Source organism: Pseudophryne corroboree, chromosome 12 (genome assembly GCF_028390025.1).
Source record: "Pseudophryne corroboree isolate aPseCor3 chromosome 12, aPseCor3.hap2, whole genome shotgun sequence".
Classification (NCBI taxonomy): domain Eukaryota; kingdom Metazoa; phylum Chordata; class Amphibia; order Anura; family Myobatrachidae; genus Pseudophryne; species Pseudophryne corroboree.
The window spans coordinates 133,076,974-133,098,544 of NC_086455.1; the positions used below are offsets into that span (position 1 = coordinate 133,076,974).

General features: G+C 44.0%; 1 long non-coding RNA gene across 1 annotated transcript in view; it reads left to right on the forward strand.

The window, feature by feature from the left end:
- The window catches only part of LOC134980984 (uncharacterized), a 201,941-nt gene extending 183,020 nt beyond the window's left edge, over nucleotides 1-18,921 (forward strand). The window contains exon 4 of the long non-coding RNA XR_010190496.1: nucleotides 18,867-18,921. This is a non-coding gene — a long non-coding RNA (uncharacterized LOC134980984). The remainder of the gene's footprint in view (nucleotides 1-18,866) is intronic.
- Nucleotides 18,922-21,571: the final 2,650 nt, after the last annotated feature.

Sequence of the window (21,571 nt, forward strand, 5' to 3'; positions counted from 1 at the left end):
ACTGTAGCGAGGCATGCTGTGTAGTTCAACAACAGCTGGAGGGCCAAAGGTTCCCCATCCCTGATATAGGGGCATGACTTTATGGGGAAGTGGCATGGCCACAGAATTCACAGTACATTACCCTGCACAGTAGTGTACATTTGTCACATACAACACACAGTAGTACCCATTATACACATTACGCCAGGTAGAGAACCTTATACACATTACGCCAGGTAGAGTCCCTTATACACATTACGTTCGGTAGAGACCCTTATACACATTACGCCAGGTAGAGACCCTTACACACATTACGATAGGTAGAGACCCTTATGCACATTAAGCCAGGTAGAGCCCCTAACACATATAACACCAGGTAACCCCTTATACACATTACGCCAGGTAGAGCCCCTACACCTGAGAGTGTGTGTGTGTGCTTGTTTGAGTGTATTTGTGTCACTTACACCAATGGAAACCCGCAGCTCCATGTCTCACCGTCCTCTGTGAGCAGCTCTGGGACCCACCGCTCCATGACTCCAGCTGCCCCCTCAGCGCATGGGGATTGACACTAATATACACTGCAGGCAGCGCTGCAACTGTCAACAACTATGCAGACAGAGCCGGACGATAGGGGTAAGTAGAGACGGTGCATCGGCATGAAACGTGTGCAGTGTGCAAGGCATCGTCTGCCCCACCCCAGGCTACAGCCCAGCACACAGCACCATAATACAGGACATTATATACATCCCCCCTTCCCCATATTTCATCCAGTACACACAGCATATATAACATTATACACAGTCCCCCCAAATTACACCCATAAAATTTTACACAGCCCACCTCCCCCATATTACACCCAGTAGCACATTACACTACATTATATTCCCCCTCCCCTATAATACACCCAGTACCACATTACATTTTACACAACCCCACATATTACACCCAGTTACACATTACATTTTACACCCCTCTCCCCATATTACACCCACTATCATATTACATTATACACTGCCCTCCCATCTTACACCCAATACCCCATTACATATACACAGCCCCCCATCTTACATCAAGTAGCACATTACACTACATTTTACACAGCCCCCCATATATTATACCCAGTAGCAAAATACATTATACACAACCAAGCCAACTCCACCCCCCCCACCCCCCCACCCCAAAGCTAACCCCCAGTAGACACAGCACCTACCTGGTTTGATGCTACCTCCTGGGAAGAGCAGGGAGTCAGCCCAGGACAGTGAGGTGGGGGGAGGCAGCTCAGTGCAGCCACATGCAGGAAGCAGGCAGAGGAAAGCTGGGCTGATACTTGCAACCCACTGTGAGTGTGAGGGACGGGGCCAGCCACAGCGATGCAGAGCCCTGGCTGCCTGGTCAGGAAGCTGTTCTGCTCATTATTTCCCGACACTGCTGCCGCTCAGACCACCCCGGCTCTCTTACTGTATGCACAGGATGGCCACCGCTACCCACAACCCCGCGGTGACCAGCTGACACCTTTCCCGTGCATGCCCCGCCCCCCACATTTCCGGACTCAAGCAAGCGCAGTCCGGAATTGCAGGTAGTAACTCTCAAAAATCGGGAGGCCTGGCAATGTTTGTGGGGCAGCGGGAGGCTTATTAAAAATATCTGAAGCCTCCCGCAGGTAGGCAAGCCTGGGTCATTTTGGTACTGGTTTCTGCACATTTAGGTAAGTACCCACTGTGGGATATGTGTGTATGGCATTGCATGTGGGTGCATGTGTACTGCATGGGTGCTTTTCTGAGGTCATTTGTGGTGGTTTGTTTTTATGATGTTTGTGTGCAGCATGTAATGTATGGCTGGGGGAGTGGTTCATGTGATGTACTTTGGACTTGAATTGTATTATGCAGTTAGGGGGCATTGCATCATGTACATACTCTCCAACTGTACCTTTTTTGCAGGTACAGTACCTTTTTTATGGTCTATACCGATTTTTGGCTCTCTAAACTTCCATTGAAAGTATAGGAAAAGGGGCATGGCCACACACCCCTTTACCCGTGGCCACACCCCCTTTTAGGATATGTACCGAATTTTGGGGGACATTGTGTGGATACACAAGGACAGGTGCTATCTATTGCATAGTTGTCCACCAGATTGCAAAGGTTCTTGGTGGGCTGTATGATATGGTCATACAGCAATGATGAACCGGGGTCGAGAGGAAGGACGAGAAGACATGTGAGGATATGTGTGGACTGTGCAGAGTGGATGTAATTTGATAGGTAGGTTTATGAAAGTTATGTGGGCGGTTCTGGAATTTGATACACTTGCCTGAAGAGGTGAGTTTTCAGAGAACGCTTGAAGGTTTGGAGACTTGAGGAGAGTCTTATTGTACGTGGTAGGGCATTCCGCAGAGTGGGTGCAGCCCGATGAAAGTCCTGCAATCGTGAGTGGGAGAGAGTAATGAGTGTGGATGAGAGACGCAGATCTTGTGAAGAGCGAAGAGGTCAGGTTGGGAGATATTTTGAGATAAGCAAAGTGATGTACGTTGGTGTAGTTTGGTTAATAGCCTTGTGTGTGAGTAAAAGTATTTTATATTGAATACGGTAGTATGCAGGTAACCAATGGAGGGACTGACAGAGTGGATCTGCAGACGATGAACGTCTAGCGAGGAAGATTAGCCTCGCAGCTGCATTCAGAATGTATTGTAGTGGTGAGAGTCTCGTTTTGGGAAGACCAGTTAAGAGACTATTGCAATAATCAATACGGGAGATAATGAGAGCATGGATTAGAGTTTTAGCAGTGTCTTGTGTAAGGTATGGTCGTATTTTGGATATGTTTTTTAGATGCATGTAACATGATTTTGAGACAGATTGAATGTGGGGAACAAAGGAGAGATCAGAGTCAAAAACATTGGTAAACCCCCCCCCCCCACAAGTGTAAAAAAAAAAATATAAAAAAAAATTAAGTGGCTCTTTAAAAATAATTGTAAAATATTACATAATCAACATATACATATATATGCATGAGGAGCACAAAAGATCCCCCCTCCCCCCCCAATTTTTTTTTTCTAAGTTTCCACCTAAAAACATAGTCAGAAGCAAACTGTCGGAATACAACTAAAAAAACCACTAAAAGGTTTCCGACAGTCTTCTATTGAATAGAGGGGGTAATTCCAAGTTGATCGCAGCAGGATTTTTTTTAGCAATTGGGCAAAACCATGTGCACTGCAGGGGTGGCAGATATAACATATGCAGAGAGAGTTAGATTTGGGTGGGGTGTGTTCAATCTGCAATCTAATTTGCAGTGTAAAAATAAAGCAGCCAGTATTTACCCTGCACAGAAATACAATAACCCACCCAAATCTAACTCTTTCTGCACGTTATATCTACCTCCCCTGCAGTGCACATGGTTTTGCCCAATTGCTATAAAAAATCCTGCTGCGATCAACTTGGAATTATCCCCAGAGTTCTGTCGGAAAGCTGTCAGATTGCCATTTACTACTCATTACAGCAATCCGACAGTCAGAAAGGAACCGTTCCAACAAATTTGCTGTCGGAAACCGGGGTTTTGAATAGTCGGATTCAATCCGACAGTCGGAATCTGACAAACTTTGTCGGAAAGGCCCCGGTTTCCGACAGTCGGATCAAATCCGACAGAAATTGAATATACGCCTATGACTGTTTGTTATTACCCAGTTTTGGTTTATCATTGTGTCCAATTGTAAAGCGCAACATAATTTAATGTGCTATATAAGAAACTGCTAATAAAATAATAAATATGCATAAATAATAATTAAAATAATATTGCTAATAATGCAAAAACTAAAATTTTAAACAACTTTGCAGACCAGGATATGGCAAATAACATATGACAGATGAAATCAGGGGATCATGTTAAAATGGTGCCACCAAGATTCCTGTGCTGGGAGATGAGCAACCAGAGATGTGGACTGCACTCGGATGTCCTATTCCAAGAGACGACATCAAAATGACGGCTCCTCCTCATTGACAGGAGGTGGGTGCTGCACTGTGACATTAAATGCAGTGCCTGGGTCCTGTCACTGAGGAGCCAGCAGTGCAGTCAGACGAGCCTCCGTGCGGCAGCCCAGTATCTTCCCATGATGCCACGCCTCCTTCTCAGGTGTGCGCAACTTTGACGCCTGTGGTGGGGATGTTCAGCGCACCAGTTGTCACTGACCCCAGTGACATCCCTGGGAACAACACAGAGATTTAGGGAAGAAATTAGAAAACATAAGTTTTCCGGATGCATTTTCATAAAATTTGGCCATTCGGTGCTTGATGCATTTGAAAAGATTTCAGTTTTTGATAACAACTGTGATTTGTCAATATTTTTACATTTGGAAATTTTTATTTAGAATATTTGTAATACTTATCGCATAAATGTTTTAATGCATATCGTGAAAGATAGATTGACACAAAAATCATGCGGAAAATAGGATTTTAATTACCTACCGGTAAATCCTTTTCTCGTAGTCCAAAGGGGATACTGGGAATCCATTTAGTACCATGGGGTATAGACGGGTCCACTAGGAGCTTTGGGCACTTTAAGAATTTGATAGTGTACGCTGGCTCCTCCCTCTATGCCCCTCCTACCAGACTCAGTCTAAGAAACCGTGCCCGAGGAGACGAACATACTTTGAGAAAAGGATAGATAAGGAAAGTGGTGAGATTATGAACCAGCATACACAGAACAATAGGAAAGCCAAGCTAACCAAACTTGAAACATGATCAGCAACAGCTGAACCAACCAGAATACTTAACTAAGTAACAGTGCAGGAAGAACGAAGCACCGGGCGGGCGCCCAGCATCCCCTACGGACTATGAGAAAAAGATTTACCGGTAGGTAATTAAAATTCTATTTCTCTTACGTCCTTGGGGATACTGGGAATCCATTTAGTACCATGGGGATGTACCAAAGCTCCCAAACCGGTTGGGAGAGTGCAGAGGTTCCTGTAGAACTCATTGGCCACCAAGGACCTTCAGTTTGGTCAAAGTATCGAACTTGTAAAACTTTGCAAATGTGTTTGAACCTGACCAAGTAGCTGCTCAGCAGAACTGTAAAGCTGAGACACCCCGGGCAGCCGCCCAAGAGAAACCCACCGACCTAGTAGAGTGGGCCTGTACAGATTTTGGAACCGGCAATCCCGCCGTGGAATAAGCATGCTGAATAGTGAGCCTGATCCAGCGTGCAATAAACTGCTTTGAAGCAGGACACCCAATTTTATTGGGATCATAGAGAACGAACAGCGAGTCGGATTTCCTGTGACGAGCTGTTCTCTTCACATACACCTTCAAAGCCCTCACAACATCCATAGACTTTGAAGTACCAGAGGTGTCCGTAACAGCCGAAACCACAATAGGTTGGTTGATGTGAAACGCGGACACCACCTTAGGAAGAAATTGCTCATGAGTTCTGAGTTCAGCTCTGTCCTCATGGAAAATTAGGTAGGGGCTCTTGTGAGACAACGCCCCTAGCTCCGACACACGTCTTGCTGAAGCCAAGGCCAATAGTGTGACGGTTTTCCATGTAAGGTACTTTACGTCAACCTCCTGTAACGGTTCAAACCAGTCAGTCCGATTGGAGGAACTGCAGCACCAAATTGAGATCCGAAGGTGCCGTGGGAGGCACAAAGGGAGGCTGGATGTGCAGAACACCTTTCAAGAACGTCTGGACCTCAGGGAGAGAAGCCAATTGTTTCTGAAAGTAAATAGACAAGGCCGAAATCTGGACTTTAATGGAACCTAGGCGTAGACCCACATTCACTCCCGACTGCAGTAAAAGCAGGAGACGTCCCAGATGAAATTTCACCACAGAATAATTGTCTGCTCTCACACCAAGAGACATACTTCCTCCATATACGGTGGTAATGTTTAGACGTTACCCCCTTCCTGGCTTGGATCATAGTCGGGATGACCTTGTCAGGAATCCCTCTCCTGGCTAGAATCAGCCGTTCAACTTCCATGCCGTTAAACGTAGCTGCGGTAAGTCTTGATAGACGAACAGGCCCTGTTGCAGAAGATCTTCGCGAAGAGGTAGAGGCCACGGATCTTTGATCAGCATCTCGAGAAGATCCGCATACCAGGCCCTTCGAGGCCAGTCCGGAGCAATGAGGATTGCTTGAACCTTTTCCTTTTTTAGTCTCTTTAGAATTCTTGGGATCAGAGGAAGTGGAGGAAACACGTATACCAGCTGGTAGACCCACGGAGTTGTCAGGGCGTTTACCGCCACTGCTTTTGGGTCCCTCAACCTGGAACAGTACTGCTTGAGCTTCTTGTTGAGTAGAGAGGCCAACATGTCGATCTGTGGATATCCCCACTGACATGTCAACCACCGGAACACCTCTGGGTGGAGGCCCCACTCCCCTGGGTGGAGGTCATGACTGCTGAAGAAGTCTGCTTCAAAGTTGTCTACTCCCGGAATGAAGACCGCTGGCAACGCCATGGCGTGTTTTTCTGCCCAGAGGAGAATTCTTGACACCTCTGACATTGCTGCTCTGCTTTTTGTTCCGCCCTGTCGGTTTATGTACGTTACTGCCGTTACATTGTTAGACTGGACCTGAATGGCCTGATTCTGAAGTAGAGATGAGGCCTGCAGAAGGGCAATATAGATTGCCCTGAGTTCCAGGACGTTTATTGGAAGGATGACTTCCCGACTTGATCATCTTCCTTAAAACTGCACCCCCTGGGTAACTGCTCCCCAACCTCTGAGGCTTGCATCTGTGGTTAGCAGAATCCAATTCTGAATCCCAAACCTCCGACTATCGACGAGGTGAGAAGTCTGTAGCCATCACAGAAGGGAGATTCTGGCTCTTGGTGACAGACAGATCCTCTGGTGCATGTGAAGATGCGATCTGGACCATTTTTCCAACAGATCCAGTTGGAAGGGTCTCGCATGAAACCTTCCGTACTGAAGCGCCTCTTAAGAGGCCACCATTTTCCCCAGAAGGCGAATGCACAGATGCACGAGAACCGGGTTGGCTTCAGGACAGCCTGAACCATCTACTGGATTACCATAGCCTTCTCCAAGGGAAGGAACACTCTCTGAGACTCTGTCCAGTTTCATTCCCGGGAAAGGAAGCCTCTGTGTCGGTTCCAGGTAAGATTTTGGTAAGTTCCGAATCCACCCGTGATCCAGGAGTAGTCTGGTTGAGAGGCCAATGCTGCCCAACAACCGCTCCCTGGACAGTGCCTTTATCAGAAGATCATCCAGGTACGGAATTATGTTCACTCCATGTTTGCGGAGTAGAAACATCATCTCTGCCATCACCTTGGTGAGCACTCTCGATGCTGTGGAGAGACCAAATGGCAGGGCCTGGAACTCGTAGTGGCAGTCCTGCAGTGCAAACCGAAGATCAGCCTGATGAGGCTTACTACAAACAAGTTGGAATAATGGGGGTAATTCAGACCTGATCGCTCGCTAGTGTTTTTTTCAGTGCTGCGATCACGTCAGAACTGCACATGCGCATGCACCACAATGCGCAGGCGCGCCACACAGGTACAAAGCAGATCGTTGCTGTGCGATGGGTTTTACGAAGAATCCATTCGAACAGCCAATCGCTAGGAGAGTGACAGGAAGAAGGCGTTTGTGGGTGGCAACTGACCATTTTCAGGGAGTGGTTGTAAAAATGCAGGCATATCCAAGCGTTTGCAGGGCGGGTGTCTGACGTCAATTCCGGACCCGGACAGGCTGAAGTGATTGCAGCGGGTGAGTAAGTCCTAGGCAACTCAGAGACTGCACAAAGTTTTTTGGTACCGCTCGGCTGCACATGCGATCACACACTTGCACAACATAAATACACTCCCCGTTAGGCGGTGACTATGCAAATGCAGGACTGCAAAAAACAGCTAGCGAGCGATCAGGTCTGAATTAGCCTCAATATCCCTTGTTTTGCAGATGAGGTGGAACTGGAACAATGACCTGAGTCTGTACCAGTTTGAATGGCGTCCTGTAAGGTTATTCTTGCCTCTTGTGAAACTGGTAAGCCTGATTTGAAGAATCTGTGAGGTGGGTGCTCCTGAAACTGAAGTCTGTAGCCCTGGGAAATAAGATCTACGACCCAGGGATCCTGGCATGAAACTGTCCAGATGTGACTGAAAAATTTTAGTCGGGCTCCCACCTGCCAGTCTTCCAGGCATCGCGGTCCACGCATGACGCTGAAGGCTTTGAGGAAGCAGAGCTTGAGCTCTGTTCCTGTGAACCGGCAGTTGCTGGTTTGCGTGGTTTACCTCTAGCGCCTCTAGTGGCTGTAGAAGAACCTCTGGTTTTGCCCTTAAACTTGGCAGTCCGAAAGGACTGTAGATTACGTCCTGAGTAGGCCTTCCTGGCTGAGGGAGATGCAGAAGGAAGATACATGGACTTACCTGCAGTAGATTTGGGGATCCATTTGTCTAGTTCATCTCCAAATAAGGCCTCTCCTGTGAAGGGTAGGCCTTCCACGCCTTTCCAGGAGCCCGCGTCTTCAGTCCACTGGTGTAGCCATAAGCCTCTGCATGCTGACACTGCCATAGCAGTGGTGCGTGCATTAAGCAAGCCTATTTCTTTTATGGCTTCCACCATAAAATTAGCAGAGTCCTGTATATGTTGCAGGAGATAAATAATCTCCCCCTGAGGCAAGGTATCTAACCTCTCAAGTAGGTTACCCAACCACTTGGCGATGGCCTTAGTAATCCACCCTCATGCTATAGTGGGTCTCTGGGCCACTCCAGCAGCTGTATACAAAGATTTGAGTGTAGTCTCAATTCTACAATCAGCCGTGTCTTTTAGGGAGGCTGGACCCTGGACAGGCAATACAATTTTCCGTGACAGCCTAGATACTGATGTATCCACTTTCGGTGGATTTTCCCATTTTTTCCTATCCTCAGGAGGAAAAGGAAAAGATGATATCAACCTTTCAGGGATTTGAAATGTCCTATCAGGATTAACCCACGGTTGTTCAAACAGGGTATTTAGTTCCGTTGACACAGGAAAAGTGGCTGAGGATTTCTTCTTTATATTAAAATAAGATTCTTCAGTCTCCTCTGTTACCTTATCAGGGATATGCAGAACTTCTCTGATAGCTTCTATGAGAGACTCTATTTCCTGTGACAGAGTAGCCTCCCCTACCTCTAGGTCCACCTCCCCCTCCTCCATGTCTGACCCTTCATCATCAGAGTCAGACTGCAGGATATGGGCCAAAGGACGTTTTTGCGGACAAATGGCAGGGGACTGAGACGCTGGTTTGGGTACTGAGTCTCTTTTCATAAACTCAGTCATTGATTGTCTTAAGTATTGCGTCTCTTTCTCATTGCGGGACAATTTAGTAGAAATATTGAAAATCATTCCACTAGTCCAGCCAAGCTGGCTCTGCCCCGCTAGCCTGGGAGGGTACATTGCACTGAGTACACTGTAGTGAACCCCCTGGAGAAGAGGAACACTGTGCCTCATGAAACACACTCTTTGTCTGTGACAGCACACACACACACACACACACACACACACACACACACACACACACACACACACACACGTTAAATGCACAATTAAACCACAAAGAGCCCCTCCAGGGAGACACAGAGATAGTATGGAGCCAGCACACAGCGCCCTTACTGCTAATGCCAAGCTTAGCTGGGTCGCAGACTAAGTACCCAGATTGGGGACTTAGGGCAGGATGTATTAACATACATCGCCGCCCCTCGCCGTCCATCGCAGCGATGTTGATCGCATATGTACTAACACATGTGATCAACATCGCAATGCAGTGATGGAGGCCCCCCGTGATACCTGTGAGGCAGTGTGCTACAGTGTGTTACCTCCCCGGGCTCTCCACAGTCCCCCCACGCCAGGAAGCAGCAGCAGGCTGTACTCGGCGCCTCCTCCTCCCCCTGCAGCCGAAAAGACTTCCGGCTGCGTTGCTAGGGGGAGGAGGAGTTTACCTGTCGGGTCCAGGCTTCCTAAAGGAAGGTGTGTCGGGGGGGAGGCATCTGCGGCGGGGGGCGGCGGAGGCGGCAGGTTGCGGCGGCCGGCTATAAGAAGCTCATAAGCTCATAGATGGCGATACCCTGGGCGGTGAAACCCGGCGGCCGGGTCTTAGTACATTTGAAAATGTGGTAAAACCCCCGAAAACGGCAGACCTTCTCATACTGGGCGGCCTTGCTCTACGTTGGACGACCCCCAGCTGAGATTTTTCCAGTTGCGGTTTCTGCTAAGATTGCAGGAACTGCGACTGATGCTGAAGGTCCATTGTTTATGTCACATAATTAAGTATCACAAGATTAAAGAAGTTTTTTCCCCCACCTTTTAATACATTAGTTTCTTTATTTTACACATATTTTGAAGCTGTTGCTGCTGTCGATAGACAGTCATACAGATAGGCTGTTATATAATGCTGTCTTACATTTGTTTTGATATCAATATAATTTACTAAAAAAAAATGTGTAAGTTATTCATTGCATGCTGCCATATTTCTATGAAAAGATCAATTTACAGAAATATTTATATTTGATGAAGTATCCTACAGTCTCCTACCTGTATCTCTTCTGTATGTATTTCAGTATTTCTACACTTTGTACTTCATACTTGTACACCGCCATTCTAATTTGGGATAACACATATGCCGAGAGGCAGTGTCGGAACTAGTGAGTGGTGGGCCCAGGTGCAACAATATGCTTTGGGCCCCCAACCCCGAATTATAGAATCTTTGCACGCAACTAAGGCACATTGCCAAAAAAAGGGATGTGGCCTTGTGGGCAAGGGGGCGTGGCCTCACAGGACACAGGGTATTAGTATTATATTTATGTACAATGCAAAATAGTCTTCAATAAAATCAGAATAATACTAATACCCTGTGTGGAGTGTGTGTTGTGTATGCAGGGATTGGGTCAGATGGCACAGCAGAAGTGTGAGAGGGGTGGGCAGAGATACCGAAGAGCCTTTACTCACCTGGTCCCACGCCAGAACTGCAGCACATTTAGGGCAGCTCCTCCTTTCCCTGGGTTTTTGTGCTGGTGACGATCACAAGATCGCGATGTCAGATCCCCAATGCTGGTGGTAAGATGAAGGCAAAGAAGAACAGTCAGGAACTCTGAGATATGATGGATGGAGAGTGGAAGGGGCCTCACCTCCTCCTCCCCAGTGGTGAAGCTAGCCTTTCTGTCACCTGGTGCCCTCTTATACCAGTAGATGGTAATCACCCTTTAGCTATATGCAACCATACAATAGAGACAATATCACTCAGTGTCCACAATGTACACAACATTAGTGACCTACAAATACTACACACAGCATTGATGATCCCCCATATACTGTACACAGCATTAGTGAGCACAGTATACTACAGACAGAATTAGCACTGCCATATACTATAGAAAGCATGCGCATATACTATAGACAATATTAGTAAGGAGTGGACCATATACTACAAGACAGCATTAGCGACCGCACTATACTACAACACAGCATTAGTTATCTACATATACTACAGACAGCATTAGTGAGCATCATATACTACAGATAGCATTAGTGAGCATCATATGGTACAGACAGCATTAGCACCACCATATACTACAGACAGTATTAGTGAGCATCATATAATACAGACAGCATTAGCACCGCCATATACTACAGACAGCATTAGCACCGCCATATACTACAGACAGTATTAGTGAGCATCATATACTACAGACAGCATTAGCACCGCCATATACTACAGACAGTATTAGTGAGCATCATATACTACAGACAGCATTAGCACCACCATATACTACAAACAGTATTAGTGAGAATCATATACTACAGACAGTATTAGCATCACCATATACTACAGACAGTATTAGTGAGCATCATATACTACAGACAGCATTAGCACCTCCATATACTACAGACAGTATTAGTGAGCATCATATACTACAGACAGCATTAGCACCACCATATACTACAGACAGCATTAGTGAGAATCATATACTACAGACAGCATTAGCATCACCATATACTACAGACAGCATTAGTGAGCATCATATACTACAGACAGCATTAGCACCACCATATACTACAGATAGTATTAGTGAGAATCATATAGTACAGATAGCATTAGCATCACCATATACTACAGACAGTATTAGTGAGCATCATATACTACAGACAGCATTAGCATCGCCATATACTACAGACAGCATTAGTGAGAATCATATAATACAGACAGCATTAGCATCACCATATACTACAGACTGTATTAGTGAGCATCATATACTACAGACAGCATTAGCACCACCATATACTACAGACAGTATTAGTGAGCATCATATACTACAGACAGCATTAGCACCACCATATACTACAGATAGTATTAGTGAGAATCATATAGTACAGACAGCATTAGCACCGCCATATACTACAGACAGCATTAGTGAGAATCATATAGTACAGACAGCATTAGCACCACCATATACTACAGACAGCATTAGTGAGAATCATATAGTACAGACAGCATTAGCACCACCATATGCTACAGACACAGTACTAGTGAGCATCATATACTACAGACAGCATTAGCACCACCATATACTACAGATAGTATTAGTGAGAATCATATAGTACAGACAGCATTAGCACCGCCATATACTACAGACAGCATTAGTGAGAATCATATAGTACAGACAGCATTAGCACCGTCATATACTACAGACAGCATTAGCACCACCATATACTGCAGATAGTATTAGTGAGAATCATATAGTACAGACAGCATTAGCACCACCATATACTACAAACAGCATTAGTGAACATCAATACAACCTTCAGTCTCATAAAAAAAATCTCAAAAAGTATATAAATATAAAGCAGTGGGGCAGAACTCACGGCACTATTAAACACACAGAGACTCGAAGATAACCCAACGTTTTAATGATATTATGGCTATAGTATATACATAAGGGGCTGAGTCTTGAAACATTGGAAACACTTTTTTAGTGCCGCCTCTTTCACTGCTGCTGGTATTTGGGTTTCCGACCCTAGGAATGCACTGGGGTAGTTTTACCTTTAACCTACATGAAGAGTGCTGGGTTTTCTGCTTATATATTAGAGATGTGCGGTGGGCACTTTTCGTGTTTTGTGTTTTGGTTTTGATTCTAATTCCACACTAGTGTTTTGGTTTTGGATTGGTTTTGCCAAAACCACACTTTCGTGTTCTGGTTTTGGTTTAGGATCTGGATGATTTTTGAAAAAAAAAAACCCCATAAAAACGGCTAAAATCACAGAAATTTGGGGTAATTTTGACCCTACGGTATAATTAACCTCAATAACATTCATTTCCACTCATTTCCAGTCTATTCTGTACACCTCACACCTCACAATATTGTTTTTAGGCCAAAATGTTGCACCAAGGTGGCTGTATGACTAAGCTAAGCGACACAAGTGTGCATCACAAATACCTGGCCCATCTAGGAGTGGCACTGCAGTTGCAGACAGGATGGCACTTAAAAAAACTAGTCTCCAAACAGCACATGATGCAAAGAAGAAAAAGAGGTGCGCCGAGGTTGCTGTATGACTAAGCTAAGCGACACAAGTGTGCGGCGCACAAACACCTGGCCCATCTAGGAGTGGCACTGCAGTGTCAGACAGGAGGGCAGATATAAAAAAAAGGCCCCAAACAGCATATCATGCAAAAATTAAAAAGAGGTGCAATGAGGTAGATGTATGACTAAGCTAAGCGACACAAACAATTGGCCCATCTAGGAGTGGCACTGCAGTGCCAGACAAGATGGCGCTTTAAAAAACTAGGCCCCAAACAGCACATGATGCAAAGAAGAAAAAGAGGTGCACCAAGGTTGCTGTATGACTAAGCTAAGCGACACAAGTGTGCGGCACAAGCACCTGGCCCATCTAGGAGTGGCACTGCAGTGTCAAACAAAATGGCACTTTAAAAAACTACTCCCCAAACAGCACATGATGCAAAGAAGAAAAAGAAGTGCACCGAGGTTGCTTTATGACTAAGCTAAGCGACAGTACCACCTGCACCATCTAGTAGTGGCATGCAGTGGCTGAATGTCGAAAGTGGCCCGCAATTTTTCGGTCCACTGACAGCATCTCCTGCATGCCCCTGTCATTTTTCATAAATTCTGCAATTGGTGGACTTATACGGCAGTACCCCATGACTAATACAGCAGTACCCCTGGACTTATATGGCAGTGTCAGACAGGATGGCACTTTAAAAAACCATGCCCCAAACAGCACATGATTCACCAAGGTTGCTGTATGACTAAGCTAAGAGACACAAGTGTGCGGCACAAACACCTGGCCCATCTAGGAGTGGCACTGCAGTGGCAGACAGGAGGGCAGATATAAAAAAAGGCCCCAAACAGCACATCATGCAAAGATATAAAAGAGGTGCAATGAGGTAGCTGTATGACTAAGATAAATGACACAAACAATTGGCCCATCTAGCAGTGGCACTGCAGTGTCAGACAGGAGAGCAGATATAAAAAAAGGCCCCAAACAGCACATCATGCAAAGATGAAAAAGAGGTGCAATGAGGTAGCTGTATAACTAAGCTAAGTGACACAAATAATTGGCTTATCTTGGAGTGGCATTGCAGTGTCAGACAGGATGGCACTTAAAAAAAATAGTACCCAAACAGCACATCATGCCAAGAAGTAAAAGTGGGCAATGAGGTAGCTGTATGACTAAGCTAAGCGACACAAGTGTGCGGCACAAACACCTGGCCCATCTAGGGTTGGCACTGCAGTCCCATTGCACTATTGGCGGATACCGGATGCACGTCTAACACCAGCATAGTTGTCTTGGCCTCAGTAATCTGCTTTGCAACAGGGTAAATATATATATATATATATATATATATATATATCTGCAAATAGAGGAAGAAACAGCAGAGCGCCTATAGTGTAGTATCCTTTAAAACAGTTTCTGTCACACGCACGAATAATATTGCGTACCGGATTACGGCTTGACACAATGCCTGTCGATCCCCTGGTCTTTTAGTCCAAGTCTCTGTCGGAATCTAGATAGAGTCAGGAAACAGGGAATCGCTATATAGCGTAGTTATTACTCAGTAAGTAGGGTTAAATTTTGCATATCACATAAGATTACATGCGTACCAGATAAAGTAATAACTTGTGCATATCAGTATTGGTACTTGTATCCTGGTCCTCATCAGAGGGAGGTGATCATAGGGTAGCCTGGTCCTCGAGACCCCAAACTGTTCGTATTTTCCAGTTTGGGGTCTCGAGGACCAGGCTACCCTATGACCACCTCCCTCTGATGAGGACCAGGATACAAGTACCAATACTGATATGCACAAGTTATTACTTTATCTGGTACGCATGTAATCTTATGTGATATGCAAAATTTAACCCTACTTACTGAGTAATTACTACGCTATATAGCGATTCCCTGTTTCCTGACTCTATCTAGATTCCGACAGAGACTTGGACTAAAAGACCAGGGGATCGACAGGCATTGTGTCAAGCCGTAATCCGGTACGCAATATTATTCGTGCGTGTGACAGAAACTGTTTTAAAGGATACTACACTATAGGCGCTCTGCTGTTTCTTCCTCTATTTGCAGATTCTCTTTTGGGCTACGCATACCTAGTGGCACTTTTTGAAGAACTGAGCAGCCACCCGATAAAACGGGGAGAGTGTGGACTGTTTGCTAACCAAACCTTGAACTTATTTGGAAGAACTAATTTATTGGACTGGTCATTTGACCAATTTATTTTTTGACTGTAGATTGCATTTTTACAGTAAGGTACTACGCATAAATTAGACAAGCGCACTCATTTACTCATTTACAAAATATATATATATATATATATGCGGCAGTATCACTGGAATTATATGGCAATACCACTGGACGTATACGGCAGTATTACTGGAATTATATGGCAGGATAACTGGAATTATACGGCAGGATCAATGGAATTATATGGCAGGATCACTGGCATTATACACCAGTACCACTGGATTCATACGGCAGGATCACTGGAATTACACGGTAGGATCACTGGACTTATACCACAGTACCACTGGAATTATATGGCAGGATCACCGGAATTATACGGCAGGATCACTGGATTTATACACCAGTACCACTGAAATTATACGGCAGGATCACTGGAATTATATGGCAGCACCATTGGATTTATATGGCAGGATCACTGGATTTATATGCCAGTACCACTGGAATTATACGGCAGGATCACTGGAATTATATGGCAGCAGCACTGGATTTATATGGCAGTAACACTGGACATATACGGCAGTATCAGTGGACTGGTGTTATACGCCAGTACCACTAGAATTATACAGCAGGATCACTGGAATTATATTAAAGAAAAGTTTTCAAACCAGCGCTCCAAATCAGCAGTGCTGCACCTTCCGCTGAAGTGGTCACCCCCACTTCCAAAGAAACGTTTGGACAATTCACAAAATGCAGATATGCGCACCCCGGGGTAGTACGGGATAATTGTTTGAGTATTAGTTTTGTATGTAAAACGTTCGATATTCAAATATTCAAATATTCAGATCCTTCCCTTTAGATCAGAACAGAGTTCCTCTTCGTTCCCTTCTGCTGCTCCTGACACTGCAGTTGTCTGACTGGTCCCAGGAAATAGCACTCAGTTCCTGTTCAGAACTGAGTGCTATCTCCTGGGACCAGTCAGACAACTGCAGTGTCAGGAGCAGCAGAAGGGAACGAAGAGGAACTCTGTTCTGATCTAAAGGGAAGGATCTGAATATTTGAATATTTGAATATCGAACGATTTACATACTAAACTAATACTCGAACATTTATCCCGTACTACCCCGGGGTGCGCATATCTGCATTTTGTGAATTGTCCAAACACTGGAATTATATGACAGTACCACTGGAATTATACGGCAGGATCACTGGAATTAAACGGCAGGATCATTGGAATTATACGGCAGGATCACTGGAATTATATGGAAGGATCACTGGATTTATACGCCAGTACCACTGGAATTATACGGCAGGATCACTGCATTGATATGCCAGTACCACTGGAATTATACGGAAGGATCACTGGAATTATACGGCAGGCTCACTGGATTTATATGTCAGTACCACTGGAATTATACGGCAGGATCACTGGACTTATACGCCAGTACCACTGAAATTATACAATAGGATCACTGGAATTATACGACAGGATCACTGGAATTATACGGCAGTACCACTGGATTTATATGGCAGTACCATTAGACATATACGGCAGTATCACTGGACTGGATTTATACACTAGTACCACTGAAATTATATGGCAGGATCACTGGAATTGTACGGCAGTACCACTGGACTGGATTTATACACTAGTACTACTGAAATTATACGGCAGGATCACTGGAATTATACGGCAGGATCACTGGAATTATACACCAGTACCACTGGAATTATACAGCAGGATCACTGGAATTATACGGCAGTACCACTGGATTTATATGGCAGTACCACTGGACATATACGGCAGTATCACTGGACTAGATTTATATGCCAGTACCACTGGAATTATATGGCAGGATCACTGGAATTATACACCAGTACCACTGGAATTATACAGCAGGATCACTGGAATTATACGGCAGTACCACTGGATTTATATGGCAGTACCACTGGACATATACGGCAGTATCACTGGACTGGATTTATATGCCAGTACCACTGGAATTATATGGCAGAATCACTGGATTTACACGCCAGTACCACTGGACATATACGGCGGGATCACTGGAATTATATGGCAGTACCACTGGATTTATACGACAGTACCACTGGACATTAACGGCAGTATCACTGGACTGGACTTATACACCAGTACCACTGGAATTATACGGCAGGATCACTGGATTTATACGGCTGTACCACTGGACATATACGGCAGTATCACTGGACATATACAGCAGCACAGGGACACCACCACTGGACTGATGCAAGACAACACAGCACCACTGCAATGGACTGGACTTATACAGCAGCACTGGACATAAGGCAGCAGAGGACACCACCACTGTGACTGAACTGATGCAGCACAATACACCACCATTGAACTGATGCAGCACAACACAGCACCATTGGACTGGACTTATACAGCAGCACTGGATATATGGCAGCAGAGGACACCACCACTGTGACTGGACTGATGCAGCACAACACACCGACACTGGACTGATGCAGCACAACACAGCACCACTGGACTGGACTTATACAGCAGCACTGAACATATGGCAGCAGAGGACACCACCACTGTGACTGGACTGATGCAGCACAAGAAACCCCCACTGGACTGATGCAGGACACTGAGGACGGAGACACGTCCTCTCTCTACACTTTCCAATACCGGAGTGAAAATGGCGGCGACGCGCGGCTCCTTATATGGAGTCCAAACCCCGCGAGAATCCGACAGCGGAATGATGACGTTTTGCCTCGTTCTGCTTTTCCGAGTCAGGCGGGAAAACCCGAGCCTGACTCGGATCCGGGCTCGGGTGGTGAAGTTCGGGGGGGTTTGGCTCTCTGAGAACCGAACCCGCTCATCTCCAACATATATATATATATATATATATATATACACATACACATGTTCCCGGGATTTACATTTCTAATCTTAGTTTCACAGCATACTATTGATTCAAGTACCTACTGTTCTGTATTACAGTATCTATATATGTGGCTGAGGGCTGTAGCCCCATCTGCCCGAACACGATGCCATCTGAGACGGTATGTGTAAGCTTTTGTTGAAGTTGCACACATACCACAAAGAGGTGGGTCCTCATGAAATGGTTGCACTGGAGCCCAAGATTCTTCCACACATTGGGCCTGGTTATAGTGTGTAGCAAAAATCATTGTACAAATTTATCCCCAAGAAATCAATATTTCTCTTGCAACAGAATTCAGCCCATGCAAGGAAGCACGCTCAGCTCTACAAGGAAGATGGAAGCCAGTAACACTGTGAAGGCTCTGTCTTGAGTCACAGCAGGAGTTATGTGAGTCATATGAACATCTTAATAGAAGCGCTATACATATATCACTCCTACAAGAATTTTTTTTAGAACCTTCCCAGAATGCATAGTGACACGCATCTTGGAAAAGACCAAGTATAGGAAAACATCAGAAGCAGTGAAAGGAAGCGTGACAGTAAAATAAATAGGCAAAAATTAAGCAGAATAAGAAAGAGCTTGTAATGGAAAGAGTGAGTAAAACAGAGTAAAAGGGCTGAAACATATCATACCAGCGTATTCAATGAGATAATGAGGTAGAGAAAGAGAAAGAACAAGTATTGGAGTCTCCAGTTCTGCATTTGGAGCTGAGATTTGTAAATACATTATAATTAGCAGCCTGCATACTTTAGCAGTCCAGATTTTTGTTATTCTGAGAAATTGGCCTCATTAACTGCTTAACTGTCACAATAAAGCCTTTCCTAAACAGCAGTGTTGGTTCGCTCATCTCTTCTCAGTCCAGCAAACACAGGTTAATTTCTCAGCCGTCTGGCCTGAGCCTTTCTGCCTGGCACAGGCTACAGCTACTATATTTGCACAAGGTTGTTCAGCGAGATCTGCTGATCTGGACGTTTTCCATAACAAATGTCAGTGGTGATTTATCTTGGCAGTGCAAATATCTTTAATCTCTTGATTACCCAGTTCTGCATCCTTGAGCTGTTAAAAAGTTTTTGAGCTGTGCACTGAAAAGAACATCGGAGCCTACCAAGCTTGTAAAGTCTATTTTCTTTTAAGCAATTTCAATTGATAACGTGGAATACGTTTACTTTCACTAAATTATCGTACAAGTCTACAATATCAGATGATTGAGTACATAAAAATAGCACCCAAGGTTTTATTCAGCATGAAAGCTTAAAATAAAAATACTAGAGGGTTGGTATAATTAGTAATTATTCCAACAGTAATTTCTAGGGACACTTTGGTACATACTCTAATATAGATACACGTACATAGAATTCTAGGCATGTCAAGCAAAGGTCACAGAGGAAGCCAAGTGAATATTTGGAACATTTGTTTATAGCTGTTTTAAGCACCAACTGATGGCAACTGCAAAGCTATGAATGGCGGGTGGTAATTGCCATGCCTGGTTGCCAAAGATGGATTAAGATGATCTATGGCCCTGGGTTTGTATGTATGCCAACAGCTCCCACACAAAATACAAGTGTAGGCTACACTGGAAATAAACACTGTGTGGCACATTACACACTGTATTAACTAATATGATATTTATACAAATACTTATGGGTCATCTACAGTACGTAGCCCCTGGAATGGTGGTTGGTTATAACCTTTTTTTTTTTTAAAGTTTTCATTATTGAAGCATGAACGTATATTCAGTGTACACAGGTTTTACGCATTTCAAAAGTCATGTATACATTTTGCTGTCCAGATTTTGCCACACGTATAGCTGATTAAAGTGCATCACCTTTTTTTTTACTTTTTTTATTTTATTTGCTTTTTAACTTTTTTTTAATTAAAAAATTATAAAAAAAGCAAATAAATAAAAAAAAAGTAAAGAAAGGTGATTTTGGGGCAAATTATTTAAAAAAACTCTTCACAAAGTTAGAAGAAGAACGTATAACATTATTGGTTTATTTGAACGTGACCATGCAGTAACATCCAAATCATTAATTTCGTTCTGATAAATCAGATGGACCAGGTCATTATATTTTTAAACTCACCAGTAGGATAAGATGTCACTTATGACATCTCAACTCAGGACAAACATGATTTGAAATAATGTGATAAGGTGGCATACTGATCAGTGATCACTATTCTAGATAGTTTAATAAGTAACTTAGGGCGGTATCCAATTAGCTGTGGTAAATGATCGCAGCTAACTACCTCTCCTGGGGCTATCCAGTTAGCCCCAATGCTGGCACTTGTAAGGGCTCCATGATAAGCAGCCTTTTTTCTATGATCGCATCCACAAAAACAAACACTTTTCGCAAACCCTATGTGTTTTCGAACGAAAAACAAATAATTTTCATCCGGAAAAAACAAAGGCTAATTGGATAACCTGAAAAATAATTGTCAATTAAAAAAAAGATACCCCCCCCCCTATTTTTCATGTCCAACATTTTTTGTGTGGCTAATTGGTCATAGCATAATAAGCCACATATAAATCTCCCAGAATCATACTCAACTAAAATAAAAAACTGAGTTGTCAATCCAGTTGGGTGCAGTTGGGTGCCTCAAGCCATTCTCATGATGAACTCGCATTGGGATAGCATTTGTAATTCAATTCCAAACTCACATTACTTTTTTTTTGCCTAAAATTACCCCAAAATCAACATTTTTGTTTTTTATGCACCTCAGATTTAATTAAAGTATTTATTTCAATGGAAAATAATTGTATTTTAGGAAAAATTAACCCCAAAATCATTTGCATTTTTACTTTACTTCGTTAGTAATTAAACAAAATTTATTTTTTCAAATAATTTATTTACTTTTTTTTTAAATGCATAAATCAGTCATTTGACACATTTTAAAAACCTCTAGCACTAGACAATTAATGTTGAGGGTGGGTGAAAGCTTAAAACTGCAAAAAAAGATAAACCTCTCAAAGCTAGTCTATTTATTCTAACAGTAATTTC